Here is a 21028-nt window from a genome sequence, read left to right on the forward strand (position 1 = left end):
GGATTTTGAAGTCTAGTGACTTCAGGGCTGTTTTTCCTATCAGACGTGTTGGGACATTTTTGGTAGGGTTTTTGCGGATTGCAGCCAACATCTTTTCTGTCCTTTCCTATCTAGTTAGTTGGGCCCCATTGTTTGCTCTGCCTGTCTTTCTGTCTGTGTTTGTGTTTTCATATGTTTTCACCGTCAATACATGTTGGGGGCTGTCTATTGCTTTGGAGTCTGCTCTGGGGCAGTTTAGATTTCCCCTTTCTTTCTTTAGGCTTATTTAGTTCTCCGGCTGTGACGAGGTGTCTAGGACCACCGTAGGAACACTCCACGGCTACTGTTAGTTGTTGTGAATAGGATCAGGGGTCTGCAATCCGCTAGCTACCAACCTCTCCGGTTTTCTGGACTTAGCTTGTATTTTTGTTTTTTCCCCCTCCGGTGACTCATTCATAACAGAGATCGCTGCAAGGCCAAATTACACCCCCTCCCCATTGTGGAGGAGCCATTTAGCCGAATAGCGGTCGATCTGATAGGGCCGTTGGCCAAACCCAGTCTGTCAGGGAAAAAGTATATAATGACAGTGGTAGACTATGCCACATGGTATCCAGAGGCAGTTGCATTACCTAACATACTGGCAGAGACAGTGGCGGCTGCCCTGCTCCAGATTTTCTCACGGGTTGGATTTCCCCGGGAAGTTATCTCAGACCAGGATACCCAACTTACAGCAGAGGTGACCAACCAACTGTGGAAGCTGCGCGGCGTAAAGTCCATTAGAAGCGTCCCGTACCACCCGCAAGCCAATGGGTTGTGTCAACGTTTTAACGGAACATTAAAACAACTCATTGGGACTTTTACCAGGACCTACAGGGACTGGGAGAAATTCTTGCCACACCTCCTGTTTCCCTATCGGGAGGTGCTCCAAGAATCCACGGGGTTCTCCCCATTCAAACTGTTATACGGGAGGCGTGTAAGGGGACCCCTAGACTTAGTGCGAGAACACTGGGAAGGGGAGGGAACCATAGAAGGGATACCTATTGTGCCCTATGTGCTGGAATTCCGGGACCGCCTACAGTAGCTGACTCAGGCTGTACATGGGAAAATGCAGGCGGCCCAACGGCGCCAGCGCGTGCGGTACGATCGGAGGGCCAGAGAACGCACCTTTGAGATAGGACAGAAGGTCCTGGTGTTAGAACCAACTAGGCAGAACAAGTTCAAAGCTGCATGGCAGCGACCCTACCAGGTAGTGGGGAAAATAGCCGACACCACCTACAATGTCGCTGATTGTGATGACCCCAGGGTTATCCGCTTGTTCCACATGAATATGCTGAAGCCCAACCGGGAGCGCCCTGAAGAGGTAGTAGCCATCTGTGCACCCGAAGCAGAGGATTTAGCAGGACTCCCCTTGCCTGATGTCTTAGGGGAGAGGACTCTGTCTAAAACATGGGACCAGGTACACTTGGGAGAAAACCTAGGGCCCCTGAAGAGACAGCAGGCGGAGGCATTGTTGAGGCAGTGACAGAGGATGTTTTCAGAGAGACCGGGGTACACCCGCCTGGCACAACACAAGGTTGAGACCCAGGATCAGACCCCCCTGAGACAACCCCCCTTCCGCGTCCCTGAGTCTGTACGAGAAGGGATGCGACAAGAGATACAAGAGATGTTGCGTTTAGGGGTCATTGAAGAGTCAGATAGTCCCTGGGCATCCCCTGTAGTATTAGTACCCAAGAAGGATGGGACTACCCGGTTTTGTGTAGACTATAGCAAGCTAAATGAGAAAACGGTGACGGATGCGTATCCCATGCCGCGTGTGGATGAGTTGTTAGACCAGCTGGCTGGGGCAAAGTATTTGACCCCCATTGATCTATGCAAAGGCTATTGGCAGATCCCCCTAAGTCCTGACGCTATTTCCAAGTCTGCATTTGTCACCCCGTTCGGCTTATTCCAGTTTCGAGTTATGCCATTCGGGATGAAGAATGCCCCTGCGACCTTCCAGAGGCTGGCTGACCGGCTTCTGGATGGTCTCCAGGACTATGCTTGTGCCTACCTGGATGACATCGCCATCTACAGTGCGTGTTAGGAGTGGCGGAAGGCACTCAATAAAAATTATAAATTAAGTGCCTTCGCCACTCGGGGTCCACCGTGCGGTAGGTGTAGAAACTGCTGCTAGATGGTAGCAGAGCACTATGGCAGTAATGTGCACAGGGTTTGAGATCACCCAGGTGCAACAAGCAATCTCTGTTGAAGACACAGAGCTGCTATAACAAATAATAAATATGGTAACGCTGAGCCTGTTAGCAGCACAGGGACTCAGCGGCACACATGCGGTAGATGGTCACCGGAGTAGTTATATGTAACAGCACTACATCCAAAAAGACCTACCGTAGTTACTTGTGTGCAGAGCGTCGTAACCGCGGACGCACAAATATGCTGCAGCACGGCGAGGAAAGTGCCGCAGAGAGACACCGCTAAAAACACAGGCGCGATGTCAGGCGCTAGCAGGTGTTGCTGTGGAGCTATGGCTTGCTGGCGCAAATACTGGCTCTAACACATTCCCTCACACTTTTGTAATATCATAGGAATGGGGGTTTCAAATGAGTCATTCACCAGATCATGCATCCATCAACAAACACACAGCAGCAAGTAAGACTATACTAGCGCATGGCGGAACAGCCATGCACACTTTTTATAGCGAACGGGACCTTCCGGAAGTCTCCAGAACCCTGAGCAGAACCAATGGAATCAGGAGCAGGACCTGAGCACCTGACTCCTGAACTCCAATGGGAGATCGTCCCAGGAGCATGCTCAGAGAACGGAATGAAGGACTTAGCCTCCGGAGAGAGTTGCTGCAAAGCAATCTCCTCTGCAATCTCTTCTGCAGTGGACAAAGAGCAGGAGACTGCAGAATGTGAGGGTCTAGATTCCTGCATAGTCATGGCAGAAATCTGACTCCTAACAGCGCGACATGGGATGAGCATCTAAATCACCTAGAGACAGTATTGGACAGGATCCACAAGGCCGCAATCACCTTGAACCCCAACAAGTGTCACGTGGGCAAAGCAGTGGTTCAGTATTTAGGGCATTGGGTGGGAAGTGGGAAACAGCGACAAGAAGCAGCCAAGATTGAGGCCATAGCCAAATGGCCCACCCCACGCACTAAAACCCAGGTCATGGTGTTTCTAGAGACAGCAGGGTATTATAGGAAATTTGTCCCCAATTACAGCAGCATAGCCAAGCCCCTCACTGATCTGACCCGTAAGAACCTCCCCCACCAGGTAACCTGGACCCCCGAGTGTGAGGAAGCCTTCCACCAGCTAAAGGACGCCCTCACAAATACCCTGGTATTGGCCGCACCCGATCCAACTAAACGTTTCCTTGTTCACACACACGCTTCTATGTTTGGACTCGAGGCAGTGCTGAGCCAAGTCAGACCAGATGGTCAAAACCACCCGGTAGCTAACCTGAGTCGGAAACTACTGCCCCCAAAGTAAGCTATGCGGCCATCGAGAAGGAGTGCCTGGCAGTAGTATGGGTACTCAAGAAGTTACAACCATATTTGTATGTACGACAGTTTTCCCTCCTAACGGACCATAATCCCCTAGTGTGGCTTAGTCGGGTCTCTGGAGACAACGCCAGATTACTGCGATGGAGTTTAGCCCTACAACCTCTAGACTTCACCATCCACTACAGACCGGCAAACAAAATGGTAACGCCGATGGACTAAGTCGACAAACGGAACTTGTACCAACCCCGTAGACTTCGGTCATCCCCAAGCCAATCCATTAAGGATCAGACTGTGTATGCTGATCGCGTCGCTGAAAAGGGGGAGCTGTGTTACAGAACCCCCAAGCACCCCGAATAGGAGATGCATGTATGATAGGTGCAATGTGAGATGCATTGAGACCCCTAAAGCAGCAACCGACAGGCTGCGATCCCTGGGCAGAGGTAAACGAGATATCCCACTTCTGACCTCCCCCCACCTTTGTAAGTCCTACGGTAAATGATTGGGGGTCGTCGGCCACCTGCGGCTATTATAATGTACGTCTGGCTAGAGATGAGCGACTTTGCCTTTTTTCGGGTCGAGTCGGGTTTCATGAAACCCGACTTTCTCAAAAGTCGGGTCGAACGCAATCGGCCGATTATCGTGAAAAGTCGAAGGCCGACTGAAGCACGAAACCCAATGCAAGTCAATGGGGAACCAAGGTCGGCAGAGAGTGGAGGACAGGAAACACACCTACAGTGCCCATTTTAATGCCAAAAACATCAATTCTTATTACTTAAGCTTGTCAACCTTAATTTACTTTATAATAATAGTTAGGCATTGAAAACTGGGGGTTATTTGGCTAAAGTTGTGGGGGGGTAGGGCTGGCTCCAGATTATCGTGGGCCCTGGGCCAAAGAGTGTCACTGGGATCCTTTAAAACATGCCACAATTCATGATCCTCTGATACGGCAGAGAAATAGCGGTATAGTACAGTGAAATATACTTCACTTCTTACATCTCATGACTGATATCCATTTTAAATTCTCCAATAGCTCCAAAAACGGAGAGTATATTACTCCATACAGTATTATGGCCACCGCATAGTGCGCTATACAGAGTAATGAGGCCCATATATTTCTCCATGTAGAATCATTGGTCCCATATAATGTTCCATACAGTATATGATGAGCTCCACATAATGCTACAGTATATGTTGGTCCCCATGGATGAAGCTCCACTGTCTTATGGGCCCAAATAATGCTCCATATATAATGGGCCCCATTTCTAATGCTCCAATGTATAATGGGCCCTGTAAATGCTGCTCCAGTGTCTGATGTCCACCTTTGGAATGCTCCAGTGTATGGTGGGCCTCATATATCATTCTCCAGAGTATAGTGCTCCCCAAAAATTGCTGTCCCAACATTGAAAGCAATTAAATAAGTCTCATCGCTAGGGAATCCCTGTACTAGTCTGGACTCCTTGCCATCCCCATCTTCCATCTCACTGCACTTGGACTGTTTAGACAGAGGGCGTACAGACGTGATGTCATTGCGCTCTCTGACCAGAATGTCACTGTCAGGAAACGCGGAAGACGTCACGGCGGTGGAGCAGGGAGAGGTAAGTATTTCAACTTTGCAAGTGCTGTGATCCTGAGCAAGCGGGGGGGGCCCACTCGTTGGCGTTGGCGATGGCACTGGCACAGGGCCTCTCATAGTATGGCGGTGTGTCTGACGGCGGGTGGGCCCTGCCGCCGGCAGAGACACTTTTGCATACTATGAGGGGCCTTGTGCCAGTGTGCCGTCACCCATGAGTGTGCCCCCCCACCTGCTCAAGGAACCTGCTCTTTCATCTGCACCTTCCTCTTTGTCACCGTGTAAGGTGGTATAGTATGCGGGAAGGGGAACCTGAGTTTCATCAGGGTCAGATTCTGGCTGTGTAGAGTGCGAGGGGAATGTAGTGGTCTGGGTCAATGTACCAGCAGAATCATCTAGCAGTGACTGGGCATCAGTGTACTTGTGGCGCCCCCAGGAGTACGGTCGCCACAGTGGCATTACCTTCCTCCTAGGGAGTGTGATGTCATGCTTGGGAGCAACGAAGGATCTCTCTAGCAGTTAAACCAACACACAACACAGTTCCCACTCCAGGCCAGCAGGGAGATCTCTGAACCTGACTGCTGAGGAGCTGTTCTCTTTGGTCGGGAGGAGGTAAGTTAGGGCAGTCTGTGAAGGGAAGGGGAAGGGGACGTGAGAAGGGGAGCTGGAGGATGAGCATGGTCCGGATTCCGGTCTCCGAGTTTGTAGGGACACTGACGGTCCTGCAGCAGAAACCGGAGGAAGTAGCAGTTGTAAATGCTCTGTTCCCAACTAAGGCTCGGAGGCCCCAGCAGCGCCGTGTGTGAGACAGAAGGAAAAGGCTATGGCTGACTGCCATACGAGAAAGTTCCAAAAGAGAGTCAACAGGGGGAACTTCAGTGAACTCAGCACAGCGAGTACCTCAGATAAGCACTAGAACGGAGGCCACACTACCTATCTGCAGAGAGAGAATTCCAAATTTGCTTCCAGGCTGACCAACTCCTTCTCCATCTGTACTCTGGGTCCTGGACGGCACTTACCAAGTACAGGTAAAGGAACTGCATGACTGTGTCTGTCATCTTTCTCCTGCGCCTGGCGCTCGGCTCTGCTACATCCTGCACTGCACACCATCTACCAGCTCTTTCATCTGCCCTGCGACTACGGCCCTACCTGTGCAGCGCTTCTACATCTTAGATGCACCACAACATCTGTCCTAGAGAAGCGACACTGCAGCGCGGGTCAATCTGATCAGAAACCACAGGTGGCATCATGTATCATTCACCAATAAACGTTATTCACCCCTTTGCATGGACGCCCAGGGCCACGGAATGGGTCATCACCACCAACGTGACACATCCCTCTCAGACACTGGCCCGGTACCAATTAACCCCACTGCCCTGGCTGGCCACCCACACTCCATGTCAGATTCATCTTGGACTGGGGAATTCACGATTTGACTTGATAACCCAGGCATGGTATGATAGAAAGAGCTACATGAACTAATGTGAAGTGTGACCTGCTGCATCATTCACTTTTGGTGGGGGTGAAGGACACAAGGAAAGGGGTTCTTCCTGACCAGGAGCCAGCACTTGACGACTCAGTGCTGGCATTTTTTGAAACTTCAGAATAGAAGGGCACATTTGCTGGAGTCTGTTTCGGCAATGTAAGCCAAAACCAGTTCTTGATGCTCCGGATTTAAAAGTGGTTAACCTACTCCCAGAAAAGGTAGCCTTCCAGGCATTCCGGAGCCAGACCATGACGCAGGCTCAACACCTCCTGCCTTAGCTGCTATTGTGTTTTTGCCACTACCAGAAGATGCACCACCACCATCAGCACCAGCTGGCCCCCCAACGCATACGTCCGCGGCCTCTTCCACCAAACTTCAAAATTTTGCAGAAAATGAACCCAAAATAACATCAGATATATGGTACTGTATCAGAAGCGTACAGCTCTATACAGTCAAAGGATAATTGTCAATCTCCCTATATATTCCATCAGTCACACAGAGACGCTCACAGGCTCAGTATGGATTAGAGAAGAATATAAAAAGTAGAAAAAGTGTAGAGTATCATCAGATAGCAGGTATATATAGTATAGTTTAAACATTGTAAATCTACATAGATATTTCAGGAGGCAGACACAGACGCTCTCAGGCTCAGTATGGATTACAACACAATATAAAAAGCCGCAAAACAGTAATGGATCTGAAGAGTACAGCTGTACACAGTGTAGGGGTCATTGTCAATCTCAGTATTTATTTCCATAGTCAGAAAATAACTCACTTGGTCAGTTTGGATTAGACCAGAATCAAAAAAGCAGTAAATGGGTAATGTATCACAAGCGTAGAGCTGTATACACTAGTGTTGGGGTAATTTTTAAATGTACATCTAAATTGCAGGAGTAACCCACAGACTGTCACACGCTCAGAATGGATCACACCACAATATAACAAGAAGATCCGCAAGAAATAATCACATGTGTGGGACAATGTTCCAGGTGTCAATGATACACTTAGAGTGGTGGGTGGAGGAGGACTTCCTGGCAGAAAGGGTACAGTATCACCAGATACCAGGTATATATAGCATAGTTTAAAAATTAAAAATGTACGTCTATATATCTGGAGTAGTGTTGAGCCACCTCGCTAGTGTTCGAGTTCGTTTTGGTTCATCGAACAGGAGGCAAGGTCGTCGAATGTTCGTCGAACGTTCGACGAAAACCGTCGAACACCATTGAAAACAATGGCAGGCAAACACAAACACATACAAACACATAGAAAGCAATTACAAAACACCTTAAAAGGTGTCCCAAAGCAGACAAAATGCTCAGAATACAAAAATAACATATGGAAAAGGGCAACTACATATTGAAAAGAGGTGGAGGAGTAAAAGGAGGAGGAGGAGACACAGATATAGGCATGTCATGCCCTTATGAAGTCAAGAAAGGCTGGAATAAAAATAAAAATCTGAAATCGAAGACGATCATATACCGTCGGACTTCCCATCATAAATTATGCCAACTGCCGATCGGGCGGCGTTATTCCCACGAACCTCTGAACAGCGTCCATGAAGGCAAAGTGTTTGGTTTCCGGAGGCAGAATGGTGGCAAAGCTGAACCTTTAAGGAATGTCCAGAAGGGCACCACTAGGAGTGGAGCCTGCGGCTTAATTCGACTCCACCCGGGAAACCTCAACCATGCCAGCTACAGAAAAGATGGACAGATTGCAAGCCTTGTCGATTCAGTGGGTGGTGGTGGATGTCCGTTTTTAGTTGTGCTAGTGATTTGTCAGCTTAATTCTGTTAACGAACGAGACTCTGGCATGCCCCCGCGGTACGCATCAAGAGGGACACGCGAGGCTCTGGCACGCGAGATCGAGCAATAACAGGTCTGTCATGCCCTTATATGTCCGGGGCTGCATGCGCGCTACACTGAAAGGACCAGCATGTGTCGCTTACAGGTGCAGATAACCCGCTGAACCCCATTACTGATGGGGATCTGGGATTCCAATTCTTCCCCGCGAACGAGGATTTCCCAGTAAGTGCGGGTCAACCGGAATTCCGGAATTAGGCCTAACCGGCATTCCAGAAAGAATGAAAAAATTAAGTGTCCAAACCACAGGTGCTGTAGCTTGCTTAACAGCTGGGCTCCTCTGCTGAGTAGCACGCAGTTCTTACATAAACAGGCGGCATAGCTTGGTTCACGGGTGGGCAACTCTGCTGAGTAGCAGACAGTGCTTACATAAACAGGCGGCATAGCTAGGTTCACAGGTGGGCTCCTCTGCTGGGCAGTAGACACTGGTACTAGTCCCAAAGTATTCACTGGGCTAAATGGAGTTAAAAAATGGTTCTTACATAAACAGGCGGCACAGCTTGGTTCACGGGTGGGCTCCTCTGATGAGTAGCAGACACAGTTACTAGGCCCAAAGTATTAACTGTGCTAAATGCAGTCAAAAACTGCTTTTTTCATAAACAGGCGTTCTCGAACGGAACCTCGAACAGCCGAATTTTAAGCAAAGTGTTCGAGTTCGACGAACGGCTCGAACACCGCCAAAACAGCTGGAATCTTAACTTGGCGAACAGGTCGACTTGAACACCGCTCATCTCTAATCAGGAGGCAGACTCAGACGTTCTCAGGCCCAGTATGGATTGGACAAGATTGTAGAAAGTTGAGAAAGGGTACAGTATCACTGGATAACAGGTATATACTGTATATAGCATAGTTTACATATTAAAAGTCTATGTCTATATATCAGGAGGCAGACTCAGACGGTGTCAGGCCTAGTATGGATTCGACGTGATTGTAGAAAGTTGAGTAAGGGTACAGTATCACTGGATAGTAGGTATATATATCATAGTTTAAACATTAAAAATATGCGTGTATATCTCCATAGTCTGACAAAGACACTCACAGCCTCAGTATGGATTAGACAAGAATCTAAAAAGCAGAAAAAGGGTTATGTATTTGAAGCGTACACCAGTATACACTGTTGGGGTATTTTTCAATCTTCATATATATTTTAGTCTCAGTAAGACAGTCCAGACTCTCCGCAAGAGGAAACGAGATGGATACAAGTACAGACGAAAAGTCGAGTGATTGCAGAAATTTTGGAATTACTAATCACGGGAAAAACTTCCGGGAGAATTCTCAGAGGCGATGCTGACCCTCAATTACTTTGTCTGTGGAGACAGCGAAAACAGTTCTTGTGAAGAAATGTTTGCTGCATCGCAGTACCGTAGAACCCATCACCGTTACTCATCTCCATCAAATTGTGATCATAGGGAGAGATGTAGACATTGTCCTCACTGCCTATCATGATCTGTCAGGTAACTTTGGAGTGCAAAAGACACAAGCCACAGGCCGTAGGCGATTCTATTGGATTGTCATGAGAGGACACATTTAAAAATGCGGGCAGGAATGTCACACGTCTGTGAGTCAGAAAACCGTGAAAGCTGATGATAAACCACCACTGCATCTCATTGTGAGTCGACGTCCATAACAAATGGAAGCCATTGATCATCTGAAGATAGAGCCCAGCAGGACAGGGCATAGCTACGTCTTAACCATCATCTATCATTTCACCAAATTTGTATTGGCAGTCCCAGTGAAGTATTTAACAGGCCAGACTACACAGTGGTGGAGCAGGGAGAGGTAAGTATTGCAAGTGCTGGTGTCCTGAGCAAGCAGGGGGCCCACTCATGGCCGGCGGTACTGGCACAGGGCCCCTCATAGTACGCCGGTGTGTCTGACGGCGGGTGTGCACCCCCACTGTCAGAGACATTTGATTGTACTGAGGGACCCTGTGCCAGTGCCGTTGCCCAAGAGTGGGCCCACCCACCTGTCAAGGGCAACGGCACTCGCATGGGTGCGTGCGCTAGGTGGTGACCCCGGCCATGGGGGGGCAGCCCAGTTAAGGAGGTTTAAAAAATGGCATATGTTGATGTTGGACATTCAGCAGCTGCAAATGGAGGAATCGGAGAAGTCCGAGGAGGAGGACAAAAGCGAGCCATTTTTCTGGCAACCTACATGTCAGCAGGGGAGGGTGGGACAAAATCCTTTGAAACCCATGCATGGTTCATTTTAATGAAGGTTAGATCATCAACATTTTGGTTCGACAGATGGGTCCTTTTTTCTGTCAGGATTGATCCAGCAGCACTGAAGACTCTTTCAGATAACACACTAGCAGCAGGGCAAGCGAGCTCCTGTAAGGCATATTGTGCCAATTCAGGCCAGGTGTCAAGTTTACTGGCCCAATCGTCAAAGGGGAATGACCGGTGAGGGAGGACATCGATAAGGGAGGAGAAGTTGACAACTGCTGTCTCCTGTCACTTTCGATCGATGCAGTATTTCCAGTCGTGTAAGCGGGACTTGAAAAGTCCACAACATGGTCATGAAACCCGTGTCCAACGCCACTCCAGCTGTGTGCACCATGAACACCTCTTTCATGTTGCCCCCTACGGCTCGTGGGAGAAACATCACCGCCGCTGTGTGCTGGGAATGCCTCAAACAAACGGTTTACCAGAGTTGCTTGTTTGTTAGCCAATATTAGATCTAGGTTCTCCTGTGGCATGATGTTTTGGAATTTGCCTTTATAGCGTGGATCCAGGATGCTGGCCAACCAGTCGTCATCGTTCATCATTTTGGCAATGCGGGGGGTCCCTTTTTAGGATCTGCAAGGCATAATCAGACATGTGGGCCAATGTTCCAGGTGTCAATGATGCACTGCGAGTGCTGGGTGGAGGAGCACTTTCTGGCAAATCAACATCCCTCCAATCACGCACAAACCCTGTACCTGACCTTGCCACACCAACATTTTTTCTTGCCCCCTGAGAAGCATCCTCCTCCCCAAAATAATCATCCCCATCATCCTCCTCCTCCTTCTCTTCCTCTTCTTCCTCCACCTCATCCACGAGACTTCCCTGAGCAGACAATGGCTGACTGTCATCAAGGCTTCCCTCCTTCTCTTCCTCTTCGGCTGCAGACGCCTGCTCCTTAATGTGCGTCAAAGTTTGCATGAGCAGATGCATAAGTGGGATGCTCATGCTTATGATGGCGTCATCTGCGTTTACCAGCCGTGTGCATTCCTCAAAAAACTGAAGGACTTTACAGAGGTCTTTCAGCTTCGACCACTGCACACAAGACAACTCCATGTCTGCCCGCAAACTGCCTGACCGTGTATCCTCCCACAAATGAATTACAGCCTGCCTCTGTTCGCACAGCCTCTGAACTATGTGCAGGGTGAAGTTCCACCTTGTTGGAACGTCGATAATTAGGCAGTGCTTGGGAAGGTGGAGCAATCGCTGCAGCTTCTGCATACGACTGGAGTGTACGGGCGACCAGCGGATGTGCGAGCACAGTCTTCGCACCTTATGAAGCAGGGCTATTAACTCTGGATAATTATTGAGGAAGCACTGCACCACCAAGTTCAATTTGTGAGCTAGGGAAGGTATGTGTCTGAGTTTTGCAAGGGCTATGGCTGCCACAAAATTCCGGCCGTTATCACTAACCACTTTGCCTGCCTCAAGATGTAGACTGCCCAGCCATGACTCAGTTTGTCGCTGCAAGTAGTTGGCCAGTACCTCCGCAGTGTGTCTGTTGTCGCCCAAACACATCATCTTCAACACAGCCTGCTGACGCTTACCACTAGCTGTTCGATAGTGGGACACCTCGTGTGCAACACTGGCAGTTGCGGATGGAGTGCTTGTGCGACTGCGCTCTGTGGATGAGCTTTCGCTTCTGGAGGAGGAGGAGGGTTGAACGCCTACAGCCAACTGTTTCCTATACCGTGGGCTAGGCAGCACTGTCCCACCGCTGCTGTCCCCTGTGGACCCTGCATCCACCACATTAACCCAGTGCGCAGTGATGGACATGTAACGGCCCTGGCCATGCCTACTGGACCATGCATCTGTTGTGAGGTGCACCTTTCCACTCACTGATTGCTTGAGTGCATGGACAATGCGGTCTTTCACATGCACGTGGAGGGCTGGGATGGCTTTTCGCGAAAATAAGTGCCGACTGGGTAGGTCATAGCGTGGTACTGCGTAGGCCATGAGCTCGCAGAAAGCTTTGCTTTCAACCAACCGGTATGGCATCATCTCTAACGAGATTAGTTTGGCAATGTGGGCGTTCAAAGCCCGTGTACGCAGATGAGTACTTTCTTGTCCTACTCAGAGTCTCTGGTAGGGTGAGCTGGACTTGAGAGCTGCATATGGTGGAACTAGCGGTGGACATGGCGGACTGAGAGAGGGTTGGTGATGGTGTTGGTGGTGTTGCTGATAGCCTAGATTCAGTCTTTCGTAGCAATAACATTGTGATTCCATGACTGCTTTGCCCTTGCGACGACACCTCGACATTTGCTGCTCGTGGTGTGTTAACCGGTGGGCTTACAGTGGGGGAAGCGATGTAGCATTGCTGACTACCTTCATTCGGAGCAGGTGCACATGTGGTACGTGAGGTTTGGTAGTCCGTCCACGCTTGCAAGTGCATGGTGGATAAATGTCTAAGCATGCAACTGGTATTCAAATTTCTCAGATTTTTCCCTCGGCTAAAGGTCTTTGCACGCTTCTTACAGATAACTTTTGGCTGATCATTAGGATTTTGTTCAAACAAGTGCCACACTGCACTCTTCCTACTATGGAAGACATTTTGAGGCCTTGCACGCTGTGCTAATTTGACCGTCTGGCCAAGCTGTCCTGCAACTCTTTTGGTTTTTGTAACCCCGTTTTTGGACTGCTACGGTCCTGCCAGATAACAGCTGTTGCAATGTCGTTGCCTGCTGCGGATCCTGCTCCTCCTCTTCTGAGCTATTGGCAGCGGCACCCTCTTCCCCCAATGGATGCCAATCTGGGTCAACAACTGGGTCATCCATCACCTCCTCTTCAATTTCATGTGCACCTTCCTCTGTGTCACTGTGTAAGGTGGTATAGTATGCGGGAAGGGGCACCTGAGTTTCACCAGGGTCTGATTCTGCCTCAGTACACTGCGAGGACAATGTAGTTGTCACGGTCACGTGTGTCTGGATGCAGCGAGTACCGCAAGGCGAACCCATGTGACGCATGTGACGCTGGATACACCGCCTCCAGTGGGGCGAATTTAAATAATAAACACTTGCAGCTGGATACACCGCCTCCAACTGGTGAATTTAGACATTACATGTATATACAAGTCTGGAAACCCCGCCTCCAGTAAGGCGAATTTAAATAATAAAGGGGAACCTGGGTAACATTAACAATGGTGGGCCCTGCGATAGGGAATAGGGAAGTGGAGACCTCCTGAGCTCCCCTGAGCCAGTGTCCCTGCACGCCTAACGTTCCCTATGCCGGTTCCGCACTGGGCGCACAACAGGAACCTAAAAACCCTAGCTGTCCTGACCTAAACCCTCACTAGGGAATTGGTCGGTGCGGAAACTAATCCCACCACTGCACTGAAACACACATGAGGAAAGATGACAAAACAGGGGAAACACCACTTAGCTTTGCTCTGTTGTGTACGCTCCTAGCAACAGAGCCCACCACCAGTGTGCATCTTCACCTCCACCCGGATCCATCACCATAACTGGATCCTTCACCATAGTGCAGCCTTGGAGCAGAGTCCACCACCAGTTGCAGAAGTCCAGTAACAGAGTCCCAAAGATGAGTTCAGCTCTTGCCCAAAAAGTGAAGCATGCTTGAGTCCAGCTCTCAGCAACCAAATCCCGCATGCTGATTGCAACTCTCTCCATAGTCGTCACTCCACCAAGCCATGCAAGCCCTTCCTGCCAACACCATAAACTGTGACTCCACCATGCCATGCCAGCCCTTCTTGCAGACCAGCTAGCTGCCACTTGTCCCCTATGGCTGTGCTGCGCAGGACTCATGTTCAGCTCCTTCATTCACCCAGGCTTCCTTGTGAATGACTAACACACAATCAATATCACTAACAGTGAATGCTACACCTGACACTCATTTATAGAGCATATACACCTGTTACCTAATCACGTGCACTTAACCAAAGAACTAAAGTGCGATACCACTCACCACCAGCGGGCCACTTAGAATAACCTACACCACGTGTAATAATTCTAATGGCCACCGGGGGCAATCAACCCACTTTGGCACCTAGCCAAAGGAAAAAAAGTTAACTTATCCATTTACCTTGTCAGATCCAGCCTGGATCATGACAGTAGTGCTCTGAGTGAATGTACCAGCAGAAAAATCTAGCAGTGGCTGTGCATCAGTGCACTCCATGTCAGATTCATCTTGGACTGGGGAACTCACGATTTGACTTGATAACCCAGGCATACTATGTGAAAAGAGCTCCAAGGAGTAATTGGTAGTGTGGCCTGCTACATCCTTCACTTTTGGTAGGGGTGAAGGACACAAGGAAAGGTGTTGTTCCTGACCAGGAGCCTCCAATGACGACTCAGTGCTTTTATTTTTTGAAACTTCAGAAGAGGAGGCGAGAGAGCTGGAGGCTGTGTCAGCAATGTAAGCCAAAACTTGTTCCTGAAGCTCTGGCTTTTTTTGAAACATCATTTTTATTGATTTTGTAATGAAGTTGCATATTACAAGTTATAAATGTTGCATTGAATTGTTGCAAAGAACATATTTAAACATGCTTATCACCTAAGCCTGAAAAGAAGCAAAAATAAACTTAACAAATATAAAATTATCAAACCCACTTACGTCCACATTTTCAGAGATCACATTGACTGAAATCAGACACCTTATCTCCAGCTCCACCTTATCATCCATATAGCTTATATAACACATTTCAGTTTACCCAGATTACCACTCAAATCCTCTAATAGATACCAAACCGAATCCACAAAGGCGCTTGTGTCGCCCCTGAGGCTCAGTCGCCACAGAGGTACTGCACCTTCTCCTAAGGTGTAGTGCCCCACCGTCCAGGTAAGGTGGGAACTCCTTTCCGCACTCCAACACTCGCATCCCACACAACAGGGTAGTTCTGCACAACCACATTGCGGCTCAGTGCTTAGAGAGTAGCAGAGCACCTTTGGTGGTTCCCTGCTTGGAACACTGGATGTACTGGGAGGTGGGTGGAGTTAGGATACATAAAAGAGTGGGAAAGTGTAGGATTACAGGTCAGTCTGACAGGAGGTCAGCGAAGAAGGAAGCCACTCGGGAGGAGTGGGGATCCCTGGAAGAAGGGATGGAGGAAGGAGTGTTGCAGCTGCCTCAGTAATCTGAGCCAGCTGGCACGGGAAGGGAAAAGGAGAAAGACGTAGAACTGCAATCTAAGCTTCCATAAGAGAGAGAAAGACAAGTACGGAATGAAGGAGTAGGAGAACAGAGAGGACATGGGTTGGAAGAGGAACCCTGTTTATAGGTTCTCAGCGCAAGGCCGGGGCCCGGTCCCCGAGGTTGTATGGACACTTATGGTTCTGCAGCAGACACCGGTGGAGTAGTTGGCTGTAAATGCACTACTCCCATCTAAGACTTGGGGCACAACAGCAACTGATTAGAGAGCCGGGGCTCAGGAGAAGGGAGTCCCCGAAGAAGGCTACAGCTGTCTGCTGTACAAGTAGAGTTCTTGGGAACATCTGACAGGAGGATCTCCGGAGTACCACGGTACTGGAGATCTTCATACTTTAAGGCGCAATAGAGGTGTCATTCAGGAAAGGTACATGTTGGCGGAGTGTTGGAGAGGAGATTTCCATCTGGCCTGGAGGTTGGCTGAGTCTCTGACCCAGAGGACACGGCTTGGAGGCAGGCACCCTTGTGTACCACAGACTGTGAGTAAAGCCTTGGAACTGCAAGCCTCGGTGTCCTCCTTTCATTCTTGCGCCTTTCCACAACCATTACCACTACACTGCCCTGGGACCTCAGCCCTGCCTGTGGAGGGCTATACCATCACTACTGCACCATACCATTTGTCCCAGAGGACCTGTCTGCAGCGTCGGCTTAACACCTCCCTTGCCGAACACCACAGGTGGCGTCACAAACTATTCTATTCCACTTAAACTACATTCCACCATTAGCATATTGCCATTACTTGGGCGCCCAGGGCCATGGACCGGGTCACCGCTGCTGTGACACATCCCCCTGACACCGGCCCGGTACCGAGCACCCCATGGCCCTGGGAGGGCGACCCACGCTCATTAAGTCTTGAATTTCTCTGGTGGTCAGTGACGTTTCTATAAACACTCTCTATTTTTTAAAAAAAAATTTTCGTCATTTTATCTTTATTTCTTTCTATTTCTATTTTTTCCAAAAATAAGACCAATGTTAAACCTTCCTTGATCTCTTTTATCCCTGGGAGTGTTTTAGCTAGCCAGTGTTGCAGAATTAGATGTTTTGTCACCATTGCAATGGTGTGAAACAAGTCATGTAGCCGTCCCCCTCTTGTTTTACCCATCGTAAAGTGAAACAACCAACACAGTGGATCTACTTCTACCCATATCCCATATATCTTCAGATACATATCCTGGACTTTTAACCAAAGTTCTTGTGTCCTGGGGCATGACCACAATCCATGTTCTGTGTCTGTTTTGGGCATTGTACATTTTGGGCAACTTGTCTGCCTATCAGCGCTGGCGTTAGGGGCAGGCAGACCAGGCAGCTGCCTAGGGCCCCCGCTCCCCCAGGGGCCCCCAGCTAGCGGCACATCACACAGCTGCTATAGGGCCCCTTGAAGCAGGGGGCCCGCTTTCCCCCAGGGCCGACTCCCCCCACCACCGCATTGAACTATACCGGCGACTGCCAGTACAGTTCAAAGCAATAATGGAGGAGAGAGCGTCAGCCAACGCTCCCTCTCCCATCATTCCCCGCTCTGCCTCTGACACAGCGGGTGCGCGATGACATCATCGCACTCTCACTGTGTGCCGGCAGAGCAGGAGACAGGAGCAGCCAGCAGCACAGGCACAAGGAGAAGGTGAGAATAGTTTTTTGTTTTTTTTTAATATATCAGTGTGAGTACTGGACTGTGGGGCCATTCTGGGGGGGAGCGGCTATATGCTATGCTGGGCTATACTCTGTGCTGGGCTATATACTATGGTGGCATTGGTGGGCTTTATACCATGCTGGGCTGTATACTGTGCTGGGTTATATACTATTGTGGCATTGGTGGGCTATATACCATGCTGGGCTATAAACTATGGTGGGCTGCATACTATGCTGGGCTATATACCATGCTGGGCTGTATACTGTGCTGGGCTGTATACCATGCTGGACTGTATACTATGGTGGGCTATATACCATGCTGGGCTGTATACTATGGTGGGCTATATACTATGCTGGGCTATATACAATGCTGGGCTGTATACTGTGCTGGGCTATATACCATGCTGAGCTGTATACTGTGCTGGGCTATATACTATACTGGGCTGTATACTGTGCTGGGCTGTATACTGTGCTGGGCTATATACTATGCTGGGCTGTATACTATGCTGGGCTATATACTGTGCTGGGCTATATACTGTGCTGGGCTCTATACTATGCTGGGCTATATACTATTCTGGGCTGTATACTATGCTGGGCTCTATACTATGCTGGGCTCTATACTGTGCTGGGCTATATACTATGCTGGGCTGTATACTGTGCTGGGCTGTATACTATGCTGGGCTGTATACTGTGCTGGGCTATATACCATGTGGTGCTGGGCTATATACCATGATGGGCTATATACCATGTGGTGCTGGGCTACATACCATGCTGGGCTATATACCATGGTGGGCTGTGCTATATACCATGTGGTACTGTGCTATATACCATGGTGGGCTGTTCTATATACCATGGTGGTGCTGTGCTTTATACTATGCAGCTGAGTTATATACCAAGGGGGTACATTTTACATTATAATCTATGGGGGAGGCTGTGTTATATAATATGGGGGCTTACATTATATTCTATGGGGAGGTGGGCAGTATTTTATTCTATTTTGGGCTACATTATATTCTATGGGGGGCTGTATTATATTTATTATATTCTATGGGCGGTGATTGCATCATACTCTATGAGGGGGCTACATTATACTATATGAGGAGGCTACATTGTATTCTATGGGGGGGCAGCATTATCTGTGGGGGCTAGATTATATTGTATGGGGGCTTTATTATATTCTATGGGGGCTGCATTATACTATATGAGAAGGGCTACATTATACTATATAAGGGGCTGCATTATACTCTATGAGGGGGTTGCCATATATTCTATGGAGGGGCTGCATTATATTCTGTGGGGGGTTACATTATATTCTGTGGAATAGCTGCATTATACTCTGAGGGGTAGCTGCATTATGCTCTAAGGGGTGGCTGCATTATACTATAAGAGGGGGGCTGCATTATATTCTATGGGGATTACATTATATTGTATGGCGGGGCTGCATTATAATCTGTGGGGTGGCTGCATTATGCTCTATGTGGGCTGCATTATACTGTATTGAGGACTATGGGGAATACATTATATGATGAACTATGGTGTGCATTATACTATGGGAAGTGAATTGTACTACATGGATGACTATGGCGGTGCATTATACTATATGGAGCACTATGAGGAGTGTATTATACTATATGGTGGACTGAGCAGTGTATTTTAATATATGGAGGACTATGGGGAGTGTATTATACTATATTGAGGACTATGGGGAGTGTATTATACTATATGGAGGACTGAGGAGTGTATTATACTATATGGAGGACTATGGAGTACATTATATTATATGGAGGACTATAGGGAGTGTATTATAAAATATGGAGGACTATGGGGAGTGAATTATGCAATATGGAGAACTGAGGAGTTTATTATACTATATGGAGGACTATGGGGCACATTATATTATATGGAGGACTATGGGGTGTAAACTGTAGATGTGCTGCTGATAACATGATACTGTATGGTGATTTGTTAGTGATCCATTAGTGATTGTTCTGTCCCCATCATTCTTTCTCAGACGGTGGAAAGAGGCCGGGAAACAAGTGTTGAACGACTTCAATATTGTCGATCACACTCATTTAGCCGCCTGAACTCAGCGCATATAAATACAACCGAAATGCTTCTGTGTGATGTGCAATATGTTAGCTTTTGGGGCCCCATTTTAATCTTTGCCTAGGGCCCCACTTTGCCTAAAACCGGCCCTGCTGCCTATCAGGATTCTGTGGAGTTGGAGGTATATTGAAGCCACATATTGTTTTATGCATTATTCTGAGCTGACTATCTCTCCATTGTTCATTGATGATATGCTTTCTTACCAATTCCCAGCCCCGCAGAATCTTATGCTCAAGTTCTTCATCATGTATATGTTTTTCCCATTTGTGAAAGATTTTGCCCTTCCCTGAAGGGCGTAATATGTCCCTCAGCATCCCATATATTGAGGTGATAGATATTTCTCCAATGTCTCTGGTAACCATGTCCTCCCATATTTCTGAATCGATTTCCTTCCTCACATCCTGAAGGAGGTTTAATACATAATGCTTTAATTGACTATATAACATCAAATGAAATCTCGGCAGCTCAAATTTGTATATCACTTCCAATCCCGTGAACCAGCGGCCCTCTTGTAGATGTATTAAGTCCCCCAACGTCTGTATACCTTTCCCCAACCACTCTGTGTATAATTTATTTTCTCTTCCTAATCTAAAAGCAGGAAATGCCCAAGGATTCAGGTGTTTCGACACTCTCCACGACATTTTTAGTTTTTTTCTTACTGCCTTCCATGTGGCAATGGTATCTTTACATATTACCGAATATTTAATGAAGCTCCGGCTTTAAAAGCGGTTTACCTACTCCCAGAAAAGGGAGCCTTCGAGGCCTTGAGGAGCCAGACGATGACGCAGGCTCCACACCTCCTGCCTTAGGTGCTATTGTGCTTTTGCCACTACCAACACCACCACCATCAGGACCAGCTGGCAACCCCCGCCCACTTCCACAGCCTCTTTCACCATACTTCCTCATTTATGTAACAGGTTGAAATTGGATGTTGTATGACAAGGTGGAGGATGTATATAGTATTGGTGAGAAATTGAATCTCACTAGAGATTTGAGGACGCTGAACTATTGTCTCTGGCCCAGTAGAGGTTACACCTCAATGTAACAGGCTGAAATTGGATGGTGTATGACAAGGTGGAGGGTGTATATAGTATTGGTGAGAATTTGAATCTCACTAGAGATTTTAGGAGGCTGACAATGATGCTCTCAGTCCAAGTATGGACGCAGGCAGCCTAATAAGCAGGACTGCTGCACACAAGAGGGTGAAAAAATGAACGCTTGGTAACTGTGCAGAAAAGAGGAAGAAAAGTATTTTTGCTTTTAAAAAAGCAGTTTGCACAGCAGTGTGCAAACAGCAATGCAGCTATCAGGGAGCCTTATAAGGCAGCCTAATAACCAACAGAGCTGATGCACAAAAATATAGCCTCCCCTGTCACTGCACAGAAAGTGTTGTGTTGTAAGTGGAAATCGCTAACAGCAGAAGCAGTTTTTTGGTTCTTCTTCCCTGCCTAACGCTCTCCCTTATTCTGAATTAGCAGCAGCAACCTCTCCCTAATGCTAAGATCGGCAGAA

The sequence above is a fragment of the Dendrobates tinctorius genome, unplaced genomic scaffold (assembly GCF_039654945.1).
Source record: "Dendrobates tinctorius isolate UK_male_01 unplaced genomic scaffold, ASM3965494v1 ptg000377l, whole genome shotgun sequence".
NCBI lineage: Eukaryota > Metazoa > Chordata > Amphibia > Anura > Dendrobatidae > Dendrobates > Dendrobates tinctorius.